Below are 6,163 nucleotides of genomic sequence, written 5' to 3' on the forward strand. Positions count from 1 at the left end.
ATGAATATTAAAAAGAAAGCACGTTTAAAGTGTTACCAAATGAGAATTAGACACGTGGAGAGCACTGAGGATTTTATTTCGAATATTATTAGCATGAGATATTAAAGGATTTGGATATTGTTGGTTGAGGTGAGAATGCTTCGAATGCAGCCAAGACACATTTCTTTCTCTTTGACTAATTAATTGGCTTTTGTGATGTGCAAAAATTCTACTCCTTTGATTTGACATCAAAGTAACTTTAAGTTTTGTTATGAAGAAACATTTTATCTAATTCCAACTATATTGTAAAACTCTATATTAACTCAAAAGAATCTTAGTAAACATTATGATTATCATTTAGCATATGAACACAAAACTATATGTGAATTTGTCTACATTAGATACAACAAGTTGAGAACTCATTTAGGTGTCAGATTAAACAAGTGCATGTTGTTAAACATGTATTTGATCGACTCCCCTTCCATTTTCATAGATAAAATGTACATTTTTCCACTTGAATTATTTTAGATATGAAAAATCCTAGAAAAATTCCATCAATTTCCTCCGGTTTCCAATTCATTCTCATCATTGTTTGTCCATTTTCACTAGTTTATGTTATAATTTATCGTTGTCACAGATTGAAGATTTGCTTGATCTTTATGAAGTTAATTGCAAATGTTATTGGAGTGTGTATGACTCAAGATGTGTTGTTTCGCCCTTTAGATAGTGTATGTGGTTGTAAATTCAAGTTGTGAAATTCTCAATAAAGAGGATTTCTTTTTCTTCCTTTGTGTGTGTTGTGGGGGGGAGGGGGGGGAGGCATTCCTTTGAAATATTCTCGAGCTTTTATTGGCATATTTTAGGGGTCTCTTTGAGAGAATCTTATAAATGACTATATTATAATGAGTTCGGAGTCTAAAGGATATAAAATATTAACAAAAATTTCAAAACGGCATATCAAATTTTAGTTATTAAAAACGGTAAAATCGCTGGAACAACAGCGATTTTCTCCACCGCAAAAAGCAAAATTGTTGCTACTACAGCGATTTTGCAAAATGTTAATTTTTTTTTAAAAAAAATCAAATCGCTACCTAGGTAGCGATTTTCTTTTTTAAAAAAAAATTAATGAAAAAATCGCTGCCTAGGCAGCGATTTTCTAACCAAAAAATTTTTTTTTTACAATGGCAACGATTTCCTTTATTAAAAAAAAAATTCTAGGCAGCGGTTTTATTTTTTTTAAAAAAAATTGGAAAATAGTAAGAAAAAGAAATCTTATTGATTTTCAAATATTTTTTTGAAATTCAAATAAATAGCTTATAAGAAAATATGCATTGTTTTAAAAAAATTAAGAATAAGTAAGATAACAAAAATATTTTCTTTTTAAAAAAGATATTATATTGAATTTAAATTTAAATGATGTTTGAGTTCAAATAGAATTCTAACTTTTTAACCTCTAATTTATATTTCCACAATGTCATATAATGTTAATCTTCATATTTTTTCATCACTGATCATTAGCTTCATTTTTTTTTTTGAAAATCGCTGTCTAGGTAATGATTTGAATTTTTAAAAAAAAAAAAATCACATTTGCAAAATTGATGTAGTAGCAGCGATTTTGCTTTTCTGGTGGAGGAAATCGTTGTTGTTCCAGCGATTTTACCGTTTTAGTTAATATAAAATTTTATATACCGCTTTGAATTTTTTGTTAATATTTTATACCTTTATGCTCCGGACTCATATTATAACCCACTTTGACTATTGGGTTGCATTTATCGAGGATAGGATCTCATCGTCCGTTGGAGAAAAGGGATTTGTAGCAGTTTTCTCATATTGATAAGGATTATTTCTTTATGATTGAGCTACTTCATTATAGTAAGAAACTGTGGTATCTCACTCTACGAGATTTTATTATAGAAATTCAGAAGTTAAGGAATTACCTCTAGCAATAAGTTGAACTCAAAATTTTCCAATCGACTATGAATTTCACATAAGTTTATTTGAGGGTCAATTTCAAATGACCATATCTACTAGTATATGAAGAATTAGGTAATCCTTAGCCTATCAAATTAGATATATTTGAGTCTAGTTTCCAACGTCCGACCGCACATCAATCTGATTTATGAGTAAAAGATTATGATCATTTAACTAAAGAGTGGCAAAGCAGCTACACATTTGGGCAGACCAGGGTCGCGTAGCTTGCGTGGCAACTTCTAGAATGCATCCAAAAACATCCCCAGACCTACGTGGTTCATGTGGGGGGCTAAGTGGGTCATGTATGCCACCCACGCAGCTGTAGCTGAAGTTATAAACACTATTTTGGAGTTCAATTTTTCACTTTTCTCTCTTTGGTCGACCCCAATATCCCCCAAAAGCTCTCTTGTACCCTACTAAATCTAGGTAAGTATTTTTCATGATCTTACAACATAAATTCATCAATTTGTACAAGATTCCAACATCAAATCCTCTTCCTATATGTAGTGAAACAAAGAACTCAATTTCTAGGTTCAAGACTTGATATTTGAGCAAGTCCTTCAAAAGTTCTTCCTTACAAATCAAGATAAACATACTCTCACGATTTCACAGCGTTTCTAGCATATAATTATGTATTCTAATCAAGAGTCTACCATAAAAAACATAGGGTTTTCAAGAAATAAAGCCAAGAATATCAAGAAAGAGTTTCTTGATCATTCTTCATTAAGTTAAGATTCTTCTTCGAGATTTGTAGAGAATTTAAAGTATGTAAATTTGAGAAAGCATAGACATATTTTTAAAACAAAGGATGTTCATCTTTAAAGAAAGCGTAGTCAGTTTTGAGAAAGCAGAATCTTGTATTTTCACAAAAATATAGTCATGTTTTAACGTAAAGTACAATTCAGATTTAAAGAAGCACTACTGATCATATACTTAAAGTATGTGTAACACCTTGGATTTAGAAAAGAAGGAAATGAAATTTTTTTGACTACAATCTGGTTGTACGAGTCCCATCTACGGATCGTAGAAGCTTCTACAAGCCGTACATGGCAAACGTCGGAAGGGAAAAATAATTTTTCTAAGAATCAAGTCCCAATATTCTTTTTACAGTTCACCAAGATGGTCTGTCATTCTATGTACGAGTCCTAGATAGGTCTCGTAAGTGAGTGCACACTTGGTAAAATTTTGAGGATCATAGTTGGTTTCCACAGTTGGTATCTACGGAACGTACGAAGACCTGCGAACCATAGAAATGTTCCATCAAAAGATAGGTGAATCATGGTCGTAGTATTTTCTACAGTTGAAGAAAACAGTTGACCAGTACAGATCGTATAAAGTCCTACGGTTTGTAGGTCAGAATTGTAGGTCTAGTTCGATACTTTTATGTCGACTTTTGGATCTTTTCCCTAATTATTTTAATCAAAACTATTTCGCCCTATACAATGTTTTTAGCCCCAAATTACCCATTGCAAATCATTTGATTAAATCCCCTAAACCTAACCAAACTCATCCTCCCTAAACCCTCTCAAGACTAAGGAGGAAGAAGAAGAGATGGGATTCGTCCAAATCTTCAATCCACCATTATTTTTGTGCTTAAAGGATCAAGGTATATGATTGTTCACTCATGGAGTCATTCCGTCCTTGTGGTCCTCAAAGTTTACAAATTCTAAAGTTGTAATTCAATTGTTTAAGTTAGGGTTTCATTTCAATTTTAAGGGTATCATTCAATTGTGATTAATTATTTTGAATTAAGTCGATTCAATGTTAGTACATGATATTTAGTTGATATTATGTTGAACGATGACTAAATTATGATTTTCAACTATGAACTCATGATGAATTTATGAACCTATAAATTATGTATTTATGAAGATGTGCATGTTTTTATGAAGTTATTATAAATTATTTGAGGATCCTTCGAAAGGAAAGTATCGATGTTATTGTGAAAGATTTTCTAACATGTTATTATGATCATGATTGAGAAAGATTTTTCTCACATATGGACCCACACTGATGAAATATTTTCTCATCTATGTTGGATTATGTTTAAGGAGGTTTTTTATGTTTTGATCTTGAAAGATGTGGATTGGTATTTATCATTGTCATTCCTATGCTAAATTGATATTTGACTTTAATATATTCCGTTGGAATTTAGACTTAGCACCTGGAGAGCTTTAAGTAGCAACTCAAATAGGATAGTCTCTAGTAGCAACCTCTAGTCTAAAACTAAATGCCCTCATAGAATTGTATTAAATGACCTAGCTGGTGGATCCTATTTAGCATAAGATGATACGTACGGACTCTACCTAGGCAAGTAGATTCCCTTTCTTTTGATATGAGGGATATACCATATTAAGGGATATAGCTCTCATGGTCTAATTATCGGTTAAATCTAATATTCCACAAAATGACTATGTTTTCTTCAAAGCTTTTCTTATGTCCTTTATTTTAATTGCCTTGACTAATATCCTATGATTTTCATGTTTTACTTCTTTATGTTTAAAATCTTCAAACGTTGATCATGTCTACATGTTTTAAATCATTCATGTTATCATGTCCATGTTTATTCATATTTGTCCATATTTAGTATATTTCACGTACTAATGCATACCTGTGCCTACATTATATCAAAAATATAGAATTCGACGTTCCTACCTCACACACTCGTGTCAAGACATCTATTGGGTGTTTTAAGTGATTGATGAGTCCTCATATTCTGAGGACTGTAACACTTTATAACTTTATGTTATTGTTTGTTTTTAGACTTTTTGGTATGTAAGCATGAGTTTACGTCTTAATCACTTTTCCTATGATATAGTAGATGGCTTATTGAGACCTATACTAGACTTCCACTTTGTCATACTTTTGATGTATGAAATGATATCTTTTATGTTTATACTTCTATTTATCTTGTATGATGTATAGTAAATTAGTAAGTATCTTCTGTAGGGGCTCACGGGGTTCTATATGCTATATTACATCTATGGTATACTTTTGATCGTGACAATATGAGATTATCAGTATCCCCTTAAACTATAGTGATTAAGCAAAATGCATATATATCAACACCTCTTATTTTCATTACTTATAAATGATTGGAGTTATTCTATACAGCAGTTGCATGTTGAACTTTAAACAAATTCCGTAAATTTGTTTAGTCTTCAACTTAGTAATAAGTTAGGCGAAAGGTTTTTCTGGAATTAGAAATGATTTGGTTGTCAATAACGTCTAGGATGTAGGCTCAGAGTGTAATAGGTATGATAATAATTGTGGAGTGTTATATTTGATCTTAGGATAATATTTGCAAATGTTACATAATTTAGGAAGGTTGTGCTTAAGCATATTATTAAATAAAAAGTCTAGTTAAAACTATAACCTGATGAAAAGGAAATGATGAGGTCAACATTAAAGTACAAGAGATACAAGGGGTTGTTGTATGGTATACTTGATAGAGTTACCGACAAGAATAAGAACAAGTTGTGTACCTCTAAGTTTGTTGCAAACAAATTCAAAGATAAACTTACTAAACAATCGTATATAAGAATTTAAGAAATTTAGAAACCTTTGTATGAATAAATTAGGCATGTATATGGGTGGAACAACCAATCACATAGCAAAAAGTATACGGTTATACAATAGTTCATGGGCGATTAGAATATAAGTTGTGTGATTATGCAGATCAATCCAAAAATGTTAATCTTGACCATTCATGTTAGATAGAGTTATTCAAAAGTAAATAAAAATCAACAATCAAAATTAAATAAAAATATTTATTTATCGATGATGAGTTATTAGTTTAGTGGTTTTGATCACGATTTTGCACTTTTCATACCAAGTTATAGGTTTTTAAAGATTTGAGATTTTTCTTAATGGTTTGAATTTTTTCTTAATAGTTTATTTTATAACCTGATAATAGATTAATAAACTATATTTATACAATTTGGTATATAAAGTTCTTGACTTAGGGTTTAGTTTCATACTTTTATTTCTCACAATCTAAAACTCTCGATTATTCTACAAGGTGTCAACATTATCTTTTGTAGAAAATGCAATTTGTGAACTCATTGATGTATCCCAAACAACACTCTTTTCATGTGATTAAAGTAGTCGATGCAAGATACACTAACCAAACTAAGTTGAGGTCGAATCCCATAGATAGCATATGTAACACCCCAAAAAATTCTAAGTTAAAAACCTAACAATACTTTGTATG

This window comes from Solanum lycopersicum, chromosome 9 (genome assembly GCF_036512215.1).
Source record: "Solanum lycopersicum chromosome 9, SLM_r2.1".
NCBI classification, from domain to species: domain Eukaryota; kingdom Viridiplantae; phylum Streptophyta; class Magnoliopsida; order Solanales; family Solanaceae; genus Solanum; species Solanum lycopersicum.